The sequence below is a fragment of the Chlorocebus sabaeus genome, chromosome 1 (assembly GCF_047675955.1).
Source record: "Chlorocebus sabaeus isolate Y175 chromosome 1, mChlSab1.0.hap1, whole genome shotgun sequence".
Lineage (NCBI taxonomy): Eukaryota > Metazoa > Chordata > Mammalia > Primates > Cercopithecidae > Chlorocebus > Chlorocebus sabaeus.
The window spans coordinates 116,860,712-116,884,376 of NC_132904.1; the positions used below are offsets into that span (position 1 = coordinate 116,860,712).

The 23,665-nt window shown below is 48.2% G+C and overlaps 1 protein-coding gene across 3 annotated transcripts in view; it reads left to right on the forward strand.

The window, feature by feature from the left end:
- Positions 1 to 23,665, forward strand: part of GRIK4 (glutamate ionotropic receptor kainate type subunit 4) — a 484,015-nt gene that overhangs the window by 125,464 nt on the left and 334,886 nt on the right. For all 3 annotated transcript variants that reach the window (XM_008021223.3, XM_073021797.1, XM_073021799.1), the window contains exon 2: positions 17,151 to 17,255. The gene's annotated coding sequence lies outside the window, so the exon portion shown is untranslated. The remainder of the gene's footprint in view (positions 1 to 17,150; positions 17,256 to 23,665) is intronic.

Genomic DNA, 23,665 nt, shown 5'->3' on the forward strand with positions numbered 1-23,665 from the left:
TTTTGCTGAGCCGCATAACAAATGCGCTGTAAATTTCAGTGCTTTAGAGAGCTCCTGGATACATAAAGAAGGACTGCTTCCCCTAGTAAAGTGGAGGCTGCTCAGATTCCACAAACGGCGAGCCATTTGGGGTACAGTTGCTGTGTTTCCAAAGTAAATATTACTTCTTAGAGAAGATTCATACCCAGAATAATTATTTCTTGCGGTGATCTGAAGCTGAAGCTGGTTTAAATGTTCATTTGTCTCTGCCCAGGTTTTTTCCTAGGGGGATGTGCCAGGGTGCTTAAAGCCCACACCACAGAATGCCCCTTCTTTCTCCTGGGCTCCTTTCCCTACAGAACCATACCTCTCCCACCCTGAGTTATCTTATTCCTAGTGTGATGGCATCTAAACCCTCAGCTTATGCATATGTTTATTATTATTATTATTATTATTGAGAGGGAGTCTTGCTCTGTCATCCAGGCTGGAGTGCAATGGCACAATATTGGCTCACTGAAACCTCCACCTCCTGGGTTCAAGCGATTCCCCTGCCTCAGCATCCCAAGTAGCTGGGATGCTACTTGGCACCCGCCACCACGCCTAGCTAATTTTTGTATTTTTTAGTAGAGATGGGATTTTGCCACATTGGCTAGGCTGGTCTCGAGCTCCTGACCTCAGGTAATCAGCCCGCCTTGGCCTCCCAAAGTGCTAGGATTACAGGCATGAGCCACCACACCAGTCATGTTTTATTATTTATTTAACAGTTACATAGCACTTACTATGTGCCAGGCACTCTTCTAAGCTCTTTGACAAATACTGACTCACTTAAAACTCTTAAAACTCTACAGAGAGGTAGAGTTACTACCTCTTTGGGGATACAAATTAATATCCCCATTTTCCAAATGCGGGAAACAAAGCACAGAGAGGTTAAGTAACCTGCATAGGATCACAAGCTGGTTGATGGTGGAGCTGGAATTTGTCCTCAGAGTTCATGCTGTTTATTCTCATGCTCTGCTACCTGTTAGTGATATCTTCTTCTTTTTTTTTTTTTTTTGAGACAGAGTCTCACTCTGTTGCCCAGGCTGGAGTGCAGTGGCACGATCTCGGCTCACTGCACGCTCTACCTCCCTGGTTCACGCCATTCTTCTGCCTCAGCCTCCCCAGTAGCTGGGACTACAGGCACCCGCCACCATGCCCAGCTACTTTTTTGTATTTTTAGTGGAGACAGGGTTTCATCATGTTAGCCAGGATGGTCTCGATCTCCTGACCTCGTGATCTGCCCGCCTCAGCCTCCCAAAGTGCTGGGATTACAGGCATGAGCCTGACCCAGTGATACCTTCTAAAGTGGAATGGTGAGCAAGGGCCTGGCTTTTTCAGGGATTAGAACTATTTTTTCTGTGCCTTAAAATCATTTCTATCCAAGGTGGCCCTTGACCTTACAAGAGCAGGGGTCAGGCCGAGAGCGATAATCCCACACCTGATCACGCCTGTAATCCCAGCACTTTGGGACGTCAAGGTGGGCTGATTACCTGAGGTCAAGAGTTCAAAACCAGTCTGGCCAGCATTGTGAAACCCTGTCTCTACTAAAAATACAAAAAATTAGCTGGGCATGATGGTGGGCACCTCTAGTCTCAGCTACTTGGGAGGCTGAGGCAGGAGAATCGCCTGAACCCGTGAAGCAGAGGTTGCAGTGAGCTGAGATCGCACCATTGCACTCCAGCCTGGGCAACAAGAGTGAAACTCCATCTCAAAAAAAGAAAAAAAAAAAAAAAAGCAGAGGTTGGTGTCTGGCCAGTGGTCAAAGCCTACAAAGCACAAGCTTGTCCTACGATTCAGCTGCGTCAGGGGCGCCGTGGACAGAGGTGGAAAGGTTAACTTGGAGCTTATCCTGGAACCATCTGAGCTCTGGGTGGGAAAATCCCTGAGGCCTGCTTTTGTGCTCTTCATCTCGCTACACACACAGCACAGGTGCTCTTGGCACCCTGGGCTCACCATCCCTTGCTTCCTGCCTTTTCCTTCCGCTAATCTCCTGGGGAAGTCATCCCCCTGTCCTTCAGTCTCTCCTCTTGGGGTCGGCTCCTGTCTCAGTAAGTGGCTCCATCCTCTAGGCAGGTGCGTAGTCTGGAAGCCTGGAAGGCATCCTAGCTTTTTCATTTCTCCATGACCCACATCTGATCCCCAGGTCCTGTCAATTCTACCTCCTAAAATGCTCGCAAATGCAAATGTCTCTTCCTCTACCACTTCTACCTTCCTCACGTCGCCCTTATCTGTCTCCAGGACCTCTTCAGTGTCCACGCAATAGATGTCCCAGACTCCAGACTTAACCCCTCTGAAACTCTTTTCAGATTGCAGTCAGAGTGATCTTTCCATAAGAAATTCTGGTTATGTCACCCCTTTACGTAAAACTTTCAGTGGCTCCGTGGTACCCCTAGAATACAATCCAGACTTCCTAGCATGGCTGCTGTGGAGCCATCTTTGACCCGGATCCTGTTCCCTCAGGGTAGCATCCCTTGCTGCCTTTGGATCAGGAAAGATCCTTGTCTCCTGTCCCCTCCAGATATGGGCTCATGCTCCTACCACCCTTCTGCTTCCCATTTGTTGCCAGAAAGGGGTCTTGATCTGGACCCCAAGAGAGGATTCTTGCACCTCATGCGAGAAAGAACTTGGGGCAAGTCTGTAGAGGAGCGTGAAAGCAAGTTGATTAAGAAATTAAAGGAATAACACTTGTTGCCGGGAATTTGCTTTGTTTACTGCTGGTAATCTAGCAATCCTAGATCTCAGAATCACAACAGTAGTAACGGGTCATTTCTTCCCAACTTACTCTATGTTCAGGTGTGGAATTTCTGTCTCCCAAGAGGAAATGTGACTTCACTTTGGTGCCAGTGGACAGAAAATTCTACTTGTACTACATAGGAGACGTTTGGAATGTACTTAATAGCTGGTTTTTACACCTTGATTTCAAGGTGGGAAGAAATGGATTATGAATCTCTAATAAATTTAAATCTCTTAAATCAGTAGGTGCTTAATATTTTTTGATTTAATTAATGCCCATTTGAATTTCATGGGTTCTATTAATTTAAAAAAGTATAGGACCCCAATCCGTCGCCATCAAATTGCCCTTGCACTTTTCCAAGGTATAATATGGGGTTTTATGCAAAATTCAAGCTACCATGTAACTTTCTTTTAACCATAGCAAGGAGGGGGAACTGTTTCCTACCTTCTTTACATGTTGTGCATTGTTGTGGTCCAAAAATGCTAAACCTTTTTTTTTTTGTGATGGAGTCTCACTCTGTCACCCAGGCTGGCGTGCCGTGGCGTGATCTCGGCTCACTGCAACCTCCACCTCTCTGGTTCAAGCAGTTCCCCTGCCTCAGCCTCCCGAGTAGCTGAGATTACAGGCACATGCCAGCACGCCCGGCTAATTTTTTTTTTTGGTATTTTTAGTAGAGATGGGGTTTCACTGTGTTTACCAGACTGGTCTCAAACTCCTGACCTCAGGCAGTCTGCCCACCTTGGTCTCCCCAAGTGCTGGGATTACAGGTATGAGCCACTGCGCCCCGCCGAGAAATGCCAAAACTTTTTAAAGATGGTGCAACTTTGAGTCCTTGGCTTGACTATACAGGCTTTGAACTTCGTGGCATATTCACTTTGCCATATCTGCAGGAGAGCTGTTCTATTAGAAACACCTCAGAGTTGCAGATATCACATGTGAATGATATGGTTACTTTAAGAAATGTCTGTATTGTATTTGAAGACTGTTTGTCATAAATCTGAAATTTGAATCTATGTATTTCAATTTGATATGCTAAAAAGTCCTGAATTACTGTAAAGGTTTTTTTTTTTTGTTATAATATTGTAATCTCGGTTCAAAAGTTAACTGAAAATATAAAACCCAAGTGATTTCTATATAGTAAATTGAACTGTAAAGGTTAAAAAAAAAAAAAAAAATCTAAAGGAATAAAGCTTGGCGACTCCATAGGCAGTGCAGCCCACATGGCTGAGTATATTTATAGTTGTTTCTTGATTATATGCTAAGCAAGGGGTGGATTATTCATGAGTTTTCTGGGAAAGGGGTGGGCAGTTCCCGGAACTGAGGGTTCCTCCCCTTTTAGACCATATAGGGTAACTTCCTGATGTTGCCATGGCATTTGAATACTGTTATGGCGCTGATGGGAGTGTCTTCTCACGTGCTAATGCATTATAATAGGCATATAATGAGAAGTGAGGATGACCCGAGGTCACTTTTGTTGCCATCTTGGCTTTGGAGGGTTTTGGCCAGCTTGTTTACCGCATCCTGTTTTATCAGCAAGGTCTTTGTGACCTGTATCTTGTGTTGACTTCCTGTCTCATTCTGTGAGTTAGAATGCCTAACTGTGTTGACTTCCTGTCTCATTCTGTGAGTTAGAATGCCTAACTGTGTTGACTTCCTGTCTCATTCTGTGAGTTAGAATGCCTAAGTGCCTGGGAATGCAGCCCAGTAGGTCTCAGCCTCATTTTACCCAGCTCCTCTTCAAGATGGATTTGCTCTATTTCGAACACTTCTGATGCTTTGGCTGATTCCAACATTGTTTGGGTCTCAAATGTTCTTTCTTCTGAGGAGTCTTCTCTGACCACCCCCGCTTCCCAAGCCTGGTTTGGGCGCTCTGTCCCGGTGTTCCCATGGCAACCAGGAAACACATCCTCTCTGATCACACCGTCCACTTTATATTGGGATTTGATGGCTACCTGTGTGTTTTTCCCAACACACATTATCTGTCTTGCACACGGCTATGGCCCCAGTATGGAATACAATGCTGAGTTATGGAAGACAGTGTTTTAAAAAGTTATTAGCCCGGTGTGGTGGTGTGTGTCTGTAGTCCTAGCTATACAGGAGGCTGAGGTGGGAGGATGGCTTGAGCCCAGGAGGTCAAGGCTACAGTGAGCCATGATCATGCCACTTGCCCTCTACTCTGGGCAAGATAGAGTAAGACCTCCATCTGTAAGGAAAAAGACAAAGCAAAACGGGTCACTGAGCCAGTACTATCACGAAAAGAACATTGACAGAGCAGCTGGGAGATGCGGGTATTGGAACCTGTTCTGGGACAAACTCTGGACCTTGGACCTTAGTAAAGTCATTTTCCCTCTCTGGACCTTTTCTTTTTTTTTCTTTTCTTTTTTTTTTTTTTTTTTTTTTGTATCTGTGAAGTAAGGAATATATACTAGGCAGTCCCCAAGCTCCCTACCAGTTGTGAGGTCCTGGGACCTGTCTTCTGAACCAAGGCTTCACTCTTCTCATCTCTCTTGACTTTCCAGGCTGTGAGGCCCCATCTTCTCCCTCTCCTTGACGCTCCTGTCTCTTCAGGATGTGCTGGGAAGCACAGCCTGGCATCCTGCCTTCCGCAGGGCTCAGCCACAGCCAGCAGCGGCCTTGGGTTCTCCTTGCGTCCAGGATGAGAACTCCTTGAAATTCTGTTGTCCTCCTCCTCACCTCATCTGTTTGCTGTCAGAATATTGCAAATAGGAAACTTCTCATGCTGCCTCTGTCTCTGAATTATTATGATATTCAATAGAGAGGCATTAAATCTACGTGCTTCTGAGGCTGCACTTCCCCCGGTAGAAACAGGAGATGCCTGGCCGCCATGGCCCCCTCCCAGAATATACCCAGCCTCCACCTGCACTGGGAGTGTTTAATCTTAACACCATGACTACTCAAATGTTTCCCATATTCATTCAGCACATTTACTGAGCACCTACTATATACGGCAGACATTGTTCTAGGTGTTTGGGACCCATAAAGAGCAAAACAAACAAAATCCCTGCTCTCTAGGAGCTTGCGGACTCTTGAGCAAGTGTATAGAGGGGAAACTCATATAAATAAGAAATATGGCTGGCTTGGGGGCTCACGTCTGTAATCCCAGCACTTTGGGAGGCCGAGACGGGCGGATCACGAGGTCAGGAGATCGAGACCATCCTGGCTAACCTGGTGAAACCCCGTCTCTACTAAAAAAAAAAAAAATACAAAAAATTACCGGGTGAGGTGGCGGGCGCCTGTAGTCCCAGCTACTCGGGAGGCTGAGGCAGGAGAATGGTATGAACCCGGGAGGCGGAGCTTGCAGTGAGCTGAGATCCGGCCACTGCACTCCAGCCTGGGTGACAGAGCGAGACTCCGTCTCAAAAAAAAAAAAAAAAAAAAAAAAGACATATAAGTAAATTATATAATAAGCTACAAGGGGATAAGTGCTATGGAAAAAAGAAAAAATAAAGCAGGGTAGCAAGGATGAAAGCACCCTGAGAGTTAGAGATTGGAGTCAAGGCCTGGAAGAGGGTGAGGGAGTATGTCTGCTCTTTGGAGGAATGTGTTCTAGGTCCAGGGCAGAGCTCAAGCACATGCCCCGAGGTAGGAATGTGCAGAGTGTACCTGAGGCACCGTCGGACCCAGCGTTACCTGTGGACTCTGCCCATCAGGGTATCTGTCAGAGCACAATGCCTGAAGCTTAGTAGGCCCACCATTGATATTAGGGGTTAGCCTGCAACCTGCTGGACCTGCAGCTGAATAGCCTATGACTTGTCTGAACAGTGCCACTTATTAAATCTAGCCTGGTCCTGTGGGAGGAGCTGGCAGGACTGAGTCTGATAATACTGTTTGCTACTTGGCTCATCGCTCATTAGTTTTGTGATCCTTGGCAAATTACTTAACCGCTCTGAGTTTCCGGCTCTTCTTCTTTGAAGGAGGGCTCTGACCCATGCCTCTTAGGGTTGTTGTGGGATTTGATGAAGTGACCGTGTGGAAGCAGCTAACTCAATGCATGTTGCAGCCGGGGTGCCTAATAATGTTAGTTCCAGTGAATCCCTTCCCCTGGTCTTTGGGCAAGGTATTTATTTTCTCTGAGCCTCAGTTTCCTCTTCTAGAAAATAGAGTATAATAGTCCCTGAGCTGCCTACTGCTTACGCTTTAGTAATTATCAAGTCTAACAATACAGACAATAGTACTTTATATATAGATGACAGGTTTTCAGGGGAGAGGGTCTGTGTGTGTGTGTGAGAGAGAGAGAGAGCGAGAGAGAAAGTGTGTGTGTGATTGTGTGATTGTGTGTACAGTTTTGTGACACAGGGTTTTTAAAAATTATTTCATAAATGTTTCAAGGACAAGGATACTGAGGATACTGTGTTTTTTACAAGATCTTTTGCCTCGCGTACATTAAGTGCTCAGTAAATCCTTGTTGAATGAATGAAAGAGCAGTGAGGAAAATGCTCTTTGCTAGATTAAATTTGCGGATCAGAAACAGTAGAGCTGTTTGCTTCTAGGCAGTGGGAATGTGGTACCATTGTGAGTTATATTTATTGATAACTATGTGCCAGCCACTGTATTAACTATTTGCATGGCACTATTAACTATTTCTCATTTGAAACTGCAGATAGCCCCGTGAGGTAGGTACTGTTATTATTCCTGTTTTACAGACAAGGCAGCTGAGGCTCAGAGGTTAATGTCTTGGTCACAGTTAGTAAGTGAGGAAGCTGGGATTGGAACCCAGCCTTCCAGAAGGAATACCTATGCCAGTTGCTCCAGAGGCTGCCTGGGATATCGTTGCCTCTTTCTGTGGCCTGATGTCTCAGGAGGAGGAAGAAGGATGTTCTTGTAGCCAGGCCAGGAGGAAAGTCCAAGGCTGTGAAGTCACTGCTCAGGTCATCAGTGAACTTTCCAGTAGAAGGGAGAAGGCGAAGGGGTTGCCCTTCCTTGCCTGCAATAGACAGTGAGGATGATCAAAGACAAGGATTGTTCTCTGCCTTGTACTTGAATTTGTCCTTTTCCTTTTGGTCTTAGAGCATGTTAAGAACTTGGTGGAGATGGCTGGGTGCAGTTACTCACGCCTGTAATCCCAGCACTTCGGGAGGCTGAGGTGGGTGGATCACGAGGTCAGGAGATCGAGACCATCCTGGCTAGCATGGTGAAAGCTCGTCTCTACTAAAAATACAAAAAATTAGCCGGGCGTGGTGGCGGGCACCTGTAGTCCCAGCTACTTGGGAGGCCAAGGCGGGAGAATGGCGTGAACCCAGGAGGCGGAGCTTGCAGTGAGCCAAGATCACACCACTGCACTCCAGCCTGGGCGACAGAATGAGACTCTGTCTCAAAAAAAAAAAGAACTTGGTGGAGATATGAAAGCTTTGGTCCTTATGCTTCCTTCTTAGGTGCCTAAAACCTGAGGATGCATGTATGTATGGGCCTACATATATGTACATGCATCAATGATGTAAATGTGTATGTACATATGTATGTATGGTATGCCTTGTATATGTTTATGTGTGGATGTGTGATATGTATATGCATATATGGTGTATAGTGTGTTCATGTGTATGTATGGTGTGTGTGTGTGTGTCTGTGTGTGTCTGTCCTTCAATACCAGTGTGAGGATCTGTTTCTCTGCAAAGCCCCTTTTGACTATGCCTTGGCAGTGCTGAGAGCTCTCAGCCTGGGCCCTGTTCCTTGACTGTGTGACCGCGGTTCCCAGCCTGTGCTGGGTGACTGATGTCTGTGCCTGCCTCCCCTAACACAGTCAGCCCCTGGAAAGAATGTGTTGTGTCATATTAGTTTTCGTTTCATATGCAACAGCATGTGGAATGCATGTTGAGTGTGTAGATGAACAAATGAATGAACACTTGGATGGCCTCCATGCCACCACTGCCTACACTGACCTTGGTGAGCCTGTCATCTACTCCTGATCACTCATGTCGGGGGCTTAATATCAAGGAGGCTGCCTTCCTATGGTTGGACCACCAGGATGGGACTTCAATGCCAGAAATCCTTTGCATTCATGAGGACACAGGGAGCACCAGTGTCCCTGTGCATGGTTGGCGTAGGTGATCTCCCCTTGCTCTCAGATCTGTTGAGGAGCTGGGCTGGGCAGCCATCTGTGGTCTGGAAGCACCTTTCTTCTGTGGTTCCTGAGAGTTCCCTATCTGGCTCCCGCCTTCACGTTCCCTTGCCTGCTGGCTTCTCCTTGGGTCGGCTGGAAAACGAAAGCATTGGGAAGTTGCTCTTCCCTGTGGTTAATGTGTTCCATGCCCGCTGTGTCCCCCTGCGCTCAAGTTCCGGGCAATTACCCTCCTGCCGGGTTTTGTTGCTGAGCACAGCAGGTGGGCCCTGTTTGTAATTCACTTGCACCATTAACGCTGGGTTAGCACCATAAGGGCGACTGATCCATTCCGTGCCCCCAGCCCCAGATGCCATTCCATAGCAGGAATGTTAGTTGGCTTTGGGGGTCCAACTGATTCTCCAGATTAAGGCATTTGAGAGGCTTAATCCATTGGCTGTCACAGAGCACTCCCAATCATCCACACTAATGGAAAATCTGTACCCAAGTACCAGTCTCCCCAAATCATGGTGATTTGGCTTTGGACAATAATAGCAATAATCACAATAACAGCTGTCAAGCATTGAGCACTTGCTATTTGCAGACATACTGCTAAGATCGCAGCTAATCTTTGACAGCAACCTTAGGAATGTCTAGCATTTTCTCCACTTTTTGAATGGGGAAACTGAAGTTTCTAGAGGTTAATCACTTGTCCCAAGTCACATGACTGGTAGGTAAGCAGCACCCAGGCCCTGGGAGCTCTGTTTAAAACAGACGCAGAGCTTGTGCTGATAACCACTGCCTTGTACTGCCTCCTTCTGGGAGTTTTGTGAAGTTTTGTGAATGGAGGGAGTGGGGGGACATCTCCCTCTTGCCATCCTAATTATTTTTTTTTGCTAGCATTGATATTAAGATGAGTCACTGAGTAGGGGGAGGATGAGTAGGATTAAAACATCCTCTGTAGGTTCACTTTTATTAATTAATCAATCATAGACTCATTGAGCTCCAACTAGGTGGAAAACATTGTCCCAGGTGCTTTGAAGAAAACAAAGATAAATCATTCATCTGTTCAATAAATCTGAGAGATAGGGAGTCAGACATATCCTAGAACATAAGATGGGGGGTGAATTGGTGGGGCGCGTTGGAAGAAGAATGCTAGAAACTGACCAACCACAGGGGTCTGATTTAGAAAAAACCTTCCTTAATTCTCCCTGCATGTTATCAAACCATTTTTCACATGTAACATCCCTGATCATTGAACAGCCCAGTGAAGTAGGCAGGGCAGATAGTATGTGTCCTATTTTATGGGAAAGTAAGGCACAGAGAGTTTCAAGGATCTGGCCACAGTTACCCAGGGAGCAAGTGGCAAAACCGGGTTTGAACACAGGCCTTCTGACTCCAAGTCCAGACCCTTTACTACAAAGACACTCCCATTAGAGTCTAACATTTGGGGATGGGTGGATCCAGACTCGTCAGTGTGTCTGATGTCCCACATCCTATGGAGACTGGCTCTGGACCCGCCAGGGCTCTGCTTGCCTTGGAGAACCACCATACGCTCCTACCCAATGTGCAGCTGCTTGGACATTTTCTTTTCCAGTTTGTGGGAAAATGTTTGTGCTCTGCTGTTCCAGTGGAATCAGCCCAGTTCGCTTCAGGGTCAGTTTTCCCCACATTCACATCCCCCCACATGTTGCTAGGTGTCTGTTAACTTCTCCAGGCCATCGGGCACACCTTGCTCTCATGGATTTTTTGAGAGCACAGCTCTGGTCCTGGCACTCTCTTGCCCAGAAACTTTTAATGGCTATTCGTTGCCTGGAGGATAAGTCCCAAACTCCTTAACCATGGCATTTGAGGCCTTCCAGAATCTGACTGCAATATTTACCCATCTCTGGGCCCCTCAGACACAATGGGCTCCTGCCAGATTTGGTTTTGTCACCATCCTTTGGACAGCCCTTGCTTTCTTTCCCCAGCACTTACCTGGAACGTCTCCCCGCACCCAGCACATGCCTCGGGGCTCAGCGTGTGGCTCACATCTTCCAAGATTCTTGCTGCAACTGCTGGAGTCCAGGGATATTCTTCTGCCTGCCTTCCAGCGCTGTTCTTTGTTTTGTGACAGAGGCCACCCTGACTTGTGAAAGCAGCTTCACTGTGGCCGGGCATCCTGAGTTCCCGCAGCCTGTTTTACTCTTCACACAAGGACATCATACTTCTCCAGGGAGCTTGTTGAGGGAAGGCACCACCCTGAGGGTCGCAGTGGCCGCCAGTGCCCAGCGTGGAGCTGTGTGGGCCCCGAGCATGTGGGTACGCTGGCGCAGTGCCATAGAGCTGTGAGATCTGCTCGTGTGGCAACCCCTTGTTGGAGGAGGTAAAGTACCCGCAGCCTTTCTCTGCCTTCTGGCCACCAGAGCTGGGTTCTCGGGTGTATGTGCCCCCTCACCGAAGTCCCATCCCTTTTGAGAGCAAGGATGACCCATTTACTTAGCTAGGGAGGTTGAGGATTTCCTCAAGGCTGCCCTGTGACTATAGAAGGGAGGGGGCCAAGTCTTCAGCCTCTGGACTTCTAACCCAGGGCCCGGAGATGAGCCTGGCTTTGCCTGTGGTTTCTGTGGCATCTCTAGGCCACTGGCAGAGGGAAGCTGATGGGCCCTAGACGGGCTCTCTTCTGTAACCTGTGTCAAATACAGATGCCCAGGGCAGCCTCTGGATGGGGTGTCCTCTGCATGCCTGGCCCCCTTAGGAGACTGAACTTAGTAATTCCCCAGAGTTCCTCCTTCCCGGAGGGAGGGCCTGAGATCCAGCCAAGAACCAGAGCCAGGGGTCTTTGAGGTGAGAATCATGGCTATAGGTAGACTCGGGTGAATACTAGCTGTGGAAGAGGTGATCCTGGTTGGAGAAGTGCAGGTCTTGGGGTGAACTCCCAGGGTCAGCGCTGAGCTCCAGCTTTCCTCTGGGCAGCCAGAGCATAGGCTGCGGAGGAATGTTCCAGAGAGGCCACCAGAGACCTAGGCAGGCCCAGCATTCACTAACACTTGAACCTGGGCATAGGTGTATTAGCCTCACTCTGCAGAGGAGGGGATCCGGGCTCAGGGGGTTAAGGAACAGGCCCAGGTCTTGGAGCTAGGTATTGAGAGTCAGGATTCTTTATTGTGTTCTTAATTATTAATCAGACTTTTTAAGTGAAAAAAAAACCAAGTCTAACCTCTCAGTTAAAAATGCAAACAATAGAGAACACTTGAGAATGAAAAGCAAGTCTCTCTCCTACTCTGACTGGAGTCCTATATCCCCTCTCTGGGGGCAGCCAGCCAGCAGCCAGTTTCTCCTCTCTGGGCCCCCAAGGGAGCCTGGTGCCAGGACCTTGCCCCCAGCGAATGGGAGTCAGTGCTAACTGGGCTGATGGAAGGGGAGGGGTGGCTGGGCCCTGCATGTGCCCTTAGGCGATTCCGAGAGACTCTTCTGAGCTTGGATGGCTCTAGTAGCATAGGTCTCTCTCTGAACCTTCAGCAGGACGCCGCTCACATTGCTGTGGACCTGTCTAGCTCTGCTGCCCTCTGCCCCACACCCCTGGGAGGGCTGAGGTGGGCTGGTTCTGGGTTTCTTTAAGGAATGCACGCATCCAGGGATAGCTCCTTTCTCACCTGCTCTGGCTAAGACTGAAGGAAAAAAAAATAGGGCCTACTTTCTGTTGTTGGTGGATAAGACAACAAAAAGCGCTGATGTGCACCAGAAGTGACCGTGGACAGGACAGATGTAATGGGGTCGCCACTCGTGCATGCTGGAGCCAGGACAAGGGATCAGAGCTCTGTGTCTGTGCCCAGCAGCTCTCAGCCTCAGGACTTCCTCTTTGTCACAAACAGCAGTTCTAGTGCTTTCCTCTGGCTTTGACCTGGGTACTATCACCTGGGAGTCCAGCATAGCCCTCACTGGCTTCAGATGGTGGCATTCTGCCTGCATGGCTCATTACACAGCTGCCACCCATCCCACCCTCTTCTCCAGGCTGAGAAGCCCAGCTCTTCTCAGTCCTCCTTAGGGAAGGTTGCAGCACACACACCCTCACTCCAATGAACAGACAGTCATCTGCAGAACTGCTCATCTCCTCCCAAACATCCAGAGAGATGCCTTGCAGAGGAGAGAGGGTTATATTTATCTGGAGGTGATTAAAATGCTGTCCTTAAAAATTGTTCCCTCCAAGTTGGTCATCTCTCCTGCTCACCTGATTCCTCTGTGGGCACCCCTTCTGCAAGGTCTCTCTGCTCTAGGTGTGCTACAGACGGCTTCCAAACTGAGCTGTTTTGTTTCAAAGCCTTGGCTCATGTGGTCTTTGCCAGGAGTGCATGTCCCCCAGGGCCCAGCCTGGTGGCCTCAGATAAATGCCAGGGATATTTGTCACCATTCACAGCCAGTCCTGCCCGTCCCATCCAGCTCTGTGGGCCTCACCTTCCACCTCCCATGGCTGGCAATGAGCTCTTCGTCCTCTCACGTCTGCCCACCTCCCTTTCAATGTACAGGAGGTGGGAGCTGTGGGCTCCTTGCCTTTTCTGTGAAGGACACTGAGTCCAGTTCAAGGTTCATGGAGAAAATTGGCCCTCAATGCAGAGCCTTATCCTAGACCAAGGGGTGCAGAGGGAGAGGGGACAGGCTTTTGTCCTTATGGACACCACAGCTAATGAGGGAGACTGGAAATCCACACAGTAGGTATGCAGAAAAGGAGCTCTAGCTTTGTGGGTTCAGCAGACTCCCTGCAATTTCTGAAACCCACTGTGCCATGTCCCATCCTAGGCCTCTGCCCTCCTCACGTGTCGTTTTCTCCATCCTGGCCTCTTCCCTGCTGTTCGCATCCTCCCTCCCAGAACCTGGCTAACTCAAGTCAAACATTTCATCCTCAGGGAAGTCCTCCCTCCATGCTGCACTGAACCCTCCTCTTCATTTCCTTCACAGTCTGTAATTATGGCATCAAGATACCTGAATATCTGATTAGCATTTCTTAATATCCCAGACTGTAAGCTCTATGAAGGCAGAGAATGTATGTATCCCAGGGCCTGGAAAATTACCTGTCACACCGTAGACACTCAGTAGTATTCACTGAATAAAGTATAAATGTACATAGTGGCATTAAGTGTATTTATGTGCTTTGACCAGTCTTGGGTATGGGAACAACATAGATCCTTTGGCTGCAAACGCACTTTACTCATTTGCAAAGTAATTCTACATCCATGATCTCGTTGAATCCTATTAGCAACCCTGTAAGGATGATGGTACAAATGTCATTTCCCACCTTACAGCAGAGGAAATGGAAGCCCCAAGAGGTTATGTGATGGGTCCAAGGTCACACAGCTCTCTACTTGCAATCTGCTGATTTTTCTCCTCTGCCAGATGGACTGACTTCTTCAGGGAAAGCTTTGTGGATGGGGTGGATCTGGACCTGCACTTTGCAGGTCAGAGGGCTGTGGATTAATTCCAGCAAGCAAGCGTGGGAGGGTTTTTTTTTTTTTTGAGACGGAGTCTCGCTCTGCCGCCCAGGCTGGAGTGCAGTGGCGCAATCTCGGCTCACTGCAAGCTCCGCCTCCCGGGTTCACGCCATTCTCCTGCCTCAGCCTCCCGAGTAGCTGGGACTACAGGCGCCCGCCACCTCACCCGGCTAGTTTTTTGTATTTTTTTTTAGTAGAGACGGGGTTTCACTGTGTTAGCCAGGATGGTCTCGATCTCCTGACCTCGTGATCCGCCCGTCTCGGCCTCCCAAAGTGCTGGGATTACAGGCGTGAGCCACCGCGCCCGGCCGCGTGGGAGGGTTTATTGGGGAAATCTTATTGGGGAAAGATGAGGATGCCATCAGAGTGTCTGTGTACAAGGCTTGGAAGGAAGCACTGAACGGGGTGGAGAGATGAAAGGCAGTTCCCATTTACTGACTGCATTATACCTGAGGTCTCTTGAAGCAACCTTTCCAGGGAGCCATTGTCTGCAGTTTTACAGTTGTGGAAATAAAGTTCTCAGAGGTTAAGCTGCCAGCTCAAGGATACATAGTGACAACTGGAATTGGAAGCCAGGGATATCTTATCATGTCTCTGGGGAGGGGCCATTGTTTAGAGGTGCATTAGGGGTCTGAAATCTGTGTGAAATGTAGAAAGGAAACAAGACTTGTAATTCCTTATTCCTCTTGCTCCTTGGTGCCTGAGCATTTGGCATGACTGTCTCTAGTCCTGTGGCCTGGTTCCTACCACGTACCCACAGTTGTAGTGCCCAGGGAACGTCCTCCCCACAAGTTGGACCCGGGCTGGCTGGTCAGTGCCGCCGCTGCTCTTCAGTTTATTTAGATGAGTCAGACCAGGTCCAGCTCCCAGCGTGAATGCTCATTCCCCTGGCTAACCCGCCGTGTCCTAACTCATCACAGACTCCTGGGAGCATCTCTTCATGGGAATTCCTAAAAGCCGAGGACACCTGGGCTGATCTTTTGGCTAAAGGGTACTCCCAGATGCATTCTTCTGTTGCCGGCCCCCTTATTCAGCAAGATGTGCAGGTGATCTGCTTGCATTTAACTTGATTTGTTCTCCAATATCATTATGATCGTCACAATCACATTCCTACATTTCCTCAAGTGCCAACTGCGTACTGGGTTCTGGAACATGCAGAGAAAGTGGGTGTAGTGAGTGATGGGTGAGAACAAGTTCCTGGAGCCAACGCCCAGTTCCTCCATTTCCCTGCTGAGTGACCTTGGCAAGTTACACAACCTCAGTTCCAGGTCTGCAGGTGGAGAGTACGGCAGTTAGGATGACAGTATGTGCTTCGCAGGCTTCTCCTGAGGAGTAAATGAGTCTGAAGTAGTACTTTGCATATAGTAAATATTCAATAAAGATTATATTATCATAGAGTTCAGTTCTTACAACTGCAGAATTCCCAGAGCTTCTAAGAACCTTAGAGATCATCTAGTCTAATTCCCTCATTTTACAGAATGAGAGACTGCAGCTCAGAGAGTTGACTCCCAGAGCTGGTGAGCACCCAGGTTCCTGATTCCTGGAACAGTCGTGCATCCTGGCATCTCCCTGTTTGTTGTCAGGGAGAGAGGATACCTAGAAAGTGCTGCCCAACTGCATTAGGCCACAAGGGTTGATTCTCCCTCAAGGAGGCCACAGAGGCTGAAGCATACTCACTCCCCTGTCATGGCCACCCCCTACCCCTGCACACTCCATCCAGGCTGCTGGCTACTGCTTGGAGTTTCTCCCAGCCAGGGGAGAGTCAGGACAGCAGAGAAGCTCACATCCATTTTTTGAGGAGCCTGGAGCATCAGGAAGAGTAATCAAGATCTTGTTGCCCACAGTGGGGAAAACACTTGTCATTAATCTGGCTGCCCCTCTGATTCCCTCTACCCTCCCTTCCACCCCACACCGACTGGTGGCTGTCAGCCTCCTCTCTGACCCACCTCGGAAAATCACAATTAATGATGTAGTAGCCCTGTGAGGATGAGAGACACGAGCAGAGGGACTGCTGACAAGTCAGGGGAGGAGAAGCTGTTTGCACAACTGGGCCAATGGAGTCCAGACAGTGTGTGCACAGCCAGAATACCGTGAGCTGTCTGCAGGTGGTGCCTGTCTGTGCTTATGAGCTGGCTGCTGTTCATGAAACAGCAAACATTTATTAAACTTCTAGTCAGTATAGACATAATAGCAGGTGTGGCAGGTGATACATGCCCCAAAGAGATGTTCCCCTGCTTTAAAAAATGCAAAGTGAAATAGCCATTCATTCATTCGTTCGTTCGTTCGTTCGTTCGTTCGTTCATGCATTTGACAGTATGTGTAGCTGCTGCTTGCCAGGCGCTGTCCAAGGTGCTGAAAGAGAATGAGCGTGTTAAAGCCCCTGCCTTATGGGGCTTGTATTCATAATACAAGCATGGAACCAGGGGGCCAGTCTCTTTCCATTGAGAGAGATGTTAGAGGATCTTCTAGCTTGAGGAAATGGATCCAGTCTCGCAATTGTAAAAAACTGGAAATGAGCTTTCCCTTCTGGGAAAAGTGGAGACACCTGATTTTTGGTGTTAAGGTAAGGACACATCGCAGGCAGGTAAATGGTTAAGCAGAGGTGAGAACTTGGAAGCCTCAGCTCTGAGTGCGGTGCTCACAGTGCATCTTTGAGTCCCTTGGGGGACAGCATGTGATTAAATGATGCCCCATGAGCGGCGGACAGCAAAGGCTGGAGGGTCAAAGGAGGAGAGCCTGCGTGGGTAGAGAAATAGTACCTAGATTGTAAATTCCTCATCTTCAATGGCACCAAATACTACTCACATGTAAATACTTTGCAGTTGACAGAGTATTTCCACATATGTTCTCTCATTGGACTCTTTTATTATTCCAACAGATACTTTCTGAGTGCCTACTATGTGCCAGCCTGTGCTAGGCACTGAGGACACAGGTGGAAAAGCCCGAATTGCTCCCTGCTCTCCTGGCGCTTATCACCCCGGAGGTAGGCACTGCCATTCTCATGTTACTGGCGGAGGAAAAGGCAGGCTCTGAGGGGGGCAACTGCTCACGAGCATTCATTGTAAGGCCCAGAGCCAGACCGAGCCCGGCTTCTGTCCAGTCTGGGCCTTCCCTCTGCACTCAGGATCAGCAAGGCTCTTGTCGGGTGTTGAGAGCAGGAGTCTCAAATAGATGGGAATTTCTGGTTTTGAACTCTCTGTCTTCCAGACTACCTAAAATATGGGATTGAGGCCCAACTCTGTCTAGGTGGGGACTGTCAGAGGCCCTCTGAGGTTGGAAGCTGTACTGACATACCTGCTTTCAACCTAAATTCTGCCAGCACTGCTGAATTCAACTGTAGTCAAAGCAGGGGCCTAGGATTTGTGATTGCATATGATTAGACACATACTTCAATTTGAACCCAGCATTGCTGTTTTTGTTGCATGAGCTTGGGTAAGTTAGAGCCTTTCTGAGCCTCAGCTTCCTCACTTGTGAAATGGAGATGCAATGCCATCTTACAGGGTGAGTACATGGTTGCAAAGAGTTAGTATTTATTATTATCATCATCATTATTATTATTATTGTTATTATTTGAGACAGATCTTGCTCTGTCACCCAGGCTGGAGTGCAGTGGCACGATCTCTGCCCACTGCAACCTCTGCCTCCCGATTCAAGCGATTCTCCTGCCTCAGCCTCCCGAGTAGCTGGGATTACAGGCACCTGCCACCACACCTGGCTAATTTTTGTATTTTTAGTAGAGACAGGGTTTCACCATGTTGACCAGGCTGGTCTCAAACTCCTGACCTCACGTGATCCACCCACCTTGGCCTCCCAAAGTGCTGGGATTACAGGTGTGAGCCACCACCCCTGGCCAGTATTTATTATTGAGTGCTTACTCCGAGCAGCAGTGCACAGCATCTTATTATGCAATCCTTATAGCAATTCCATGAGGGAACTATTATCATCCCCATATTACAAATGAAGAAGCCAAGGTTTAGAGATGTTGGCTGACTTGCCCAAGGTGTGCAGCTAGTACATGGCAGTGTAGGACTCAACCCCGTGTTCTTACCTGTGGCAGCCAGACCAAGCCCCAGGCACAGAATCAGAGGGCAGTACACATTTGCTTCCCTCCCCTTCTCAGCATATATTATCGTGATTCCCCTTTGCCTGCATCTGCGGCATTATGTCTGCTTAGTTTGTTTGTTTTAATTATGGTGCATATACAAAATGCACACACCAAACTGGGAATTTATTTCATATTGACCCTATCTATTCATTTCATTCAGCCAATATTATTGGAGCACCTACTATGTGTCAGATAGGGTGCTGGGTACTTGGTGCTGTCCAGACAGCATCGTTGTCATAGGTAGGATGTATGTCCCAGTGAGGTGTGTTAGGGTATGGTGGCAGCAGATGGGGAGGGGATCACAGAAGCCTCAAGGGGAGGCAGTGAGCTGAACCTGGAAAACACAGCTTGCAGTCCATCAGGGGATGGGACTGCATTCCAAGCAGAGGTGCATGCAGCGGGCAGAGGGCACAGTGAAAGCACACAACTTTTGTTGGGGAGTGGGACTTTGGCTCTGCTGGGGCATCAGGTGCCATAGGGTACAGAGTAGGGACAGGTGAGCAGGGCCAGATCATGGGAGGGTTTATCTATTAGCGTGAGGGGATTGCCCTGATCTGCTGTGCAATGGAGAGCTCCCCAAGACTTTAGTGCAGGAGTGTGTCATTATCAGGTTTGCATTTCTGTAACAAGCCCCTGGCTGCTATATGGAGAACCAAATGGAGAGAGAAAGACTAGAGGATGGAGGCCCGAATGAAGATGCTATTGCAGAGATGCAGGTTGTTGCTGACAAATGTCTATACTTGGACAGCCGGTGGTGATGGAGAGAAAAGTGTGGTATTTAGGAGGCAGCGCTGTCAGGATCTGGGGACTTATTAAATGTAGGGGTGTGGGGACAGAGAAATATAGGCTCTCAGCCTTCTGATTTGGGTGACTGGTGGATTGTGGTGCCACCTACTAAGAAGAAGTAGGAGGAGGAGCAGGTGGCGGGCATGGTGGAGACTACGCCTTCTCTTTAGGACAAGGTGTTTGTGACGTGTTGTGGGATCCCCAGGTGGAGATGTCACAAGGCAGGTGTGCAGTCATAGTGTTCTGGGCTTGAGCTGTCGATGTCAATGCCACAGCATGCAGGCAGGTGGAGGAGAATACACCATGGGCAGGGGAGAAACCCCCCATGGAGGGTAGTGGTCGTGGAAAGAGCGTCTTGGTGCTCTAACTTCAGGATAATTTCTTTTTTTGCCCCTGAATTATTAAAATATTTTCAGTTAATGAGGGATGCACTGTTAGTTCCTAAGACTAGATTTATCTGAATGTTAAGCTGAAAATAAGACCCCAAATGTCTTTGTGTTTTTTTGATGAAGAATCTAAAAGCTTCATCTTTCTGCTCTGTAGCAGTTAAGATAGAAAAGCTAGTGGAGTGAGAGACCTGTCTAGCCTTGGCTCTGCCTCCAGACAGTTGTGTGACCTTCAGCTAGACACGTATCTTTTCTTGGGCACAGCTTCCTCATCTGTAATAGAGCTTGTTCTGTGGATTAACTATGATAAAGACTGTGCAAAGAATTTTGCAAGCCACTGAGCCTTACAGACATGCAACATGGTGGCTCTTTTCATTCTTGTAAGGTTTAAGAGGAAATTATTTCTCATCACTGTGTCTAGGGGGTCACAGAGCTGAGGCCCAATAGCAGCCCAGGACCTGAGCCACTGTCATGCTTAAATGTAGTCTCTGCTGGGCGTGGTGACTCATTCCTGTAATCCCAGCACTTTGGGAGGCTGAGGCGGGTGGATCACTTGAGATCAGGACTTCAAGACCAGCCTGGTCATCATGGTGAAGTCCCATCTCCACTAAAAAATTAGCCAGGCGTGGTGGTGGGCACCTGTAATCCCAGCTATGTGGGAGGCTGAGGCAGGAGAATTGTTTGAACCTGAGAGGTGGAGGTTGCAGTGAGCCAAGATCGCGCCACTGTACTCCAGCCTGAGTGACAGAGCAAGACGCCATCTCAAAAAAAAAAAAAAAAAAAAAAAAAAAGGTAGTTTCCAGGATCCACCAGTGTTTGGGGCCGTGAGCAGCTACACTCAGTTCCTCAGGCCTGCACGAACTGAACTGAGTGTAGTTCTGTCATCAGATACAATTTACACAAGGTAATCTGACACCTGTTTAGCAGTCTGCATAATAATTATGGTGCAGCATGCTGATCAGGCATAAATGGAAGGCATTTGAGGTAAGTGATTGTATTTAGTAGTACTTGTATATAGCCTAATCAGATTATTACAGTTTTTTTCTCCTTGTTCATTCATTTATCCACTCAACAAATATTTATTAAGGCTGTATAATATACCAGGCACTGTTCTAGGCTCTGGGGATATAGTCCAAACAAGATTCCTGTCCTTGCCCCACCGCTATTGAGCTAAAATTCTAGTAAGGAGACATAAAATCACTGAATAATCAACTTTATCCATAATGAGTAAGAATGTCTAGCTTCTCCTGAGACTGTGTTTGCTTTAATCTATCCCTGCACCAACACCCATGAATTAAAGAACAAAGATTCTGGGCCTGATTTGCCAACAGCGGAGTTGCCTTCACCCCCATCCTTTACTCTTTATCTTCCTCTGTCTACCCCTAGCAGGCGATTGCTTGAGGCCTTCCTTCCATTCATTGAACAAATATGTGCTATGCACCTATTATGTATAAATAGACTCTGGGGATGCAACAGGAACTTGGACACAGTCTTTTCCCTTAAGGAGCATGTACTGATCCCAGGCGTAGATGCATAAAGACAACAACAGTGGCAGGAAAAGTGCTGCTCTCAGAGCCATGCCAGGGTGCTGATGGCTCACAGAGAGTTCCCATTCTGGCCATGGCCGGGGCGAGCAGAGGGGTGTTCTTTGGGCAGAAGGGATGCCCTATGCACCGGAAGTGACAAGGCTCTGAGTGTAGATGAAATGTTGAGTATGCTGGGGGAGGTGGGGTGTCTCTGAACAAAATTTTTTTCTGAGGCATAACACACATAAGGAAAAGTGCACACATCATAAGTTTATAGCTCAGTGAGCTTTCATAAAGAGAACACAGCTCTGTAACCAACACTCAGCGTGAAAACCAGAGAACATCACCAGCACCGGTGAGTCCCCTCATGTCCCCTGCCAGTCACTACCCTAACCATGAAACTGGACTTCCAACAGCACAGAATGGTTTGGTCTATTTTTATACTTTATATAGACAGAATTATTCTGTCTCTAGAATGTGTAATCTTTTGTACCAGTCTTTTTTTGCTAAATCTTATATTTATGACATTCATCCATGCTGTTGCATGTAGTTGTTGATTATTCATTTTCATTTCTGTATAACATTCCACTGTGTGCATATATAATATATTTCTCCATCATGCTGCTGGACATTTGGGTAGTTTCCAGTTTGGGGAAACTATAAACCACCAGAGTGCTGCTATGGACATTCTAGTGCATGTCTTTGGTGATCATATACCTGCATTTCTGCTTGATACATACCTAGGAATGGAGTTACTGGGTCATTAGGCTAGATGTAAAGCTCTAATAGACCAGTTTTCCAAAGTACTTATTTCAATTTACACTCCTACTAACACTACATAAGAGTTCCAGTTGTTCCATATCCTTGCTAACACTTACTGTTGTCTTTTTTTTTTTTTTAAATCATTATGGTGGGCGTACAGTGGTTATATTATTGTGGTTTAAAATTTCATTTTCTTGATGCTTATTGAGGCTGAGCACCTTTTCAAATGTTTGTAAGCCATTTGGATATCTTTAGTAAAGTGTCTGTTCAAGCCTTTGCCCATTTTCCTATTGGATTGTCTGTCTAGGGGATGGAGGATGAAACATTTTTTTTTTTTTTTTGAGACAGAGTCTCGCTCTGTCGCCCAGGCTGCAGTGCAGTGGCACGATCTTGGCCCACTGCAAGCTCCACCTCCCCGGTTCATGCCATTCTCCTGCCTCAGCCTCCTGAGTAGCTGGGACTACAGGTGCCCACCACCACGCCCAGCTAATTTTTTGTATTTTTGGTAGAGATAGGGTTTCACCGTGTTAGCCAGGATGGTCTCAATCTCCTGACTTCGTGATCCACCCGCCTTGGCCTCCCAAAGTGCTAGGATTACAGGCGTGAGCCACCGCGCCGGGCCGAAACATGTTAATGCTACTCTCCCAACCCAGGCACCTGAGATTAGCATATCCAGGTGCTCATCAGCTGCACCCTCACCCCAGTGAAGCAAGCAGAGCTGGTGGTCGGCAGACTCCGGGTCTCAGTGGGGGCTAAGGCACGTGCTGCTTTGGGGAGAGGCAGCCCCTGCAAGGTTCTGGATTTGACATCAGAGGCCCACCCACGTCAGGAAGGAGGAGAGGGATTGGTAGAGGATGGAGGTGGGGCTGGTTTTCAGGGGTAGTAGAGCAGATGTGGGAAGCAGCTGATAACCTGGGAGGTATGTGTCTGCCCTCCATATTTGCTGGGAACGGACCTCTCCTATCTGGGCCAGGGAGGACCCGACATTTGTGTAGCACCTCATTTAGGCCAGACCCTGAGCATGGTGGCTTCTCCGATGTTATCTTGATTATTCTTTAGTTCAACTCCACCAGGAGGGGTTGTTATACCACTTTTATATGTGAGGATACTGAGCCGAGACACAGAGGGGCCCTCATGAAGACCACACAACTGGCAATTAGAGGAGCTGGCCTTGAACCCAGTTCCCTGTCACACCTCTCCTCAGTGTGCAGTGCCTGTGCTGCATTTGGGGCAATGGAGTAACCCTCCCATCTCTCCCATCTCTTCCTCTTCTGCTCACCCATGGCTCCAATTCCTTAAGAGCAGATGAGGTTTTTGTTTGTTTGTTTGAGATAAAGGCTCGCTCTGTCGGCCAGGCTGGAGTGCAATGGCGAATAGTGCGACCTCAGCTCACTGCAACCTCTGCCTCCTGTGTTCGAGTCTGTGCCTCAGCATCCCGAGTAGCTGGGATTACAGGTGTGCACTACCCCGCCCACCTAATTTTTGTGTTTTTAGTAGAGACGGGGTTTGCCATGTTGGCCAGGCTGGTCTCGAACTCCTGGCCTCAAGCGATCCACCCGACTTGGCCTCCCAAAGTGCTGGGATTACAGGCGTGAGCCACTGTGCCTTGCTGAGAGCAGATGAGGTTCTTCATTTCTAATGGCATGCCATGAATCATCCAACCACAGTTACAGCAACCTGCCCCATGTCGATCAGGGCTGAAGTTAGAACCTGAGCCTTCTTTGAGCCCAGGGTGTAGGGAGGAAAGACAAAGGGGCCTCTCCGGCTCCGTGACTTTCCCTGGTAGCTGGGGGTCACTGGGATGGTGGGGCAGCTGCCTAGCTGGAGC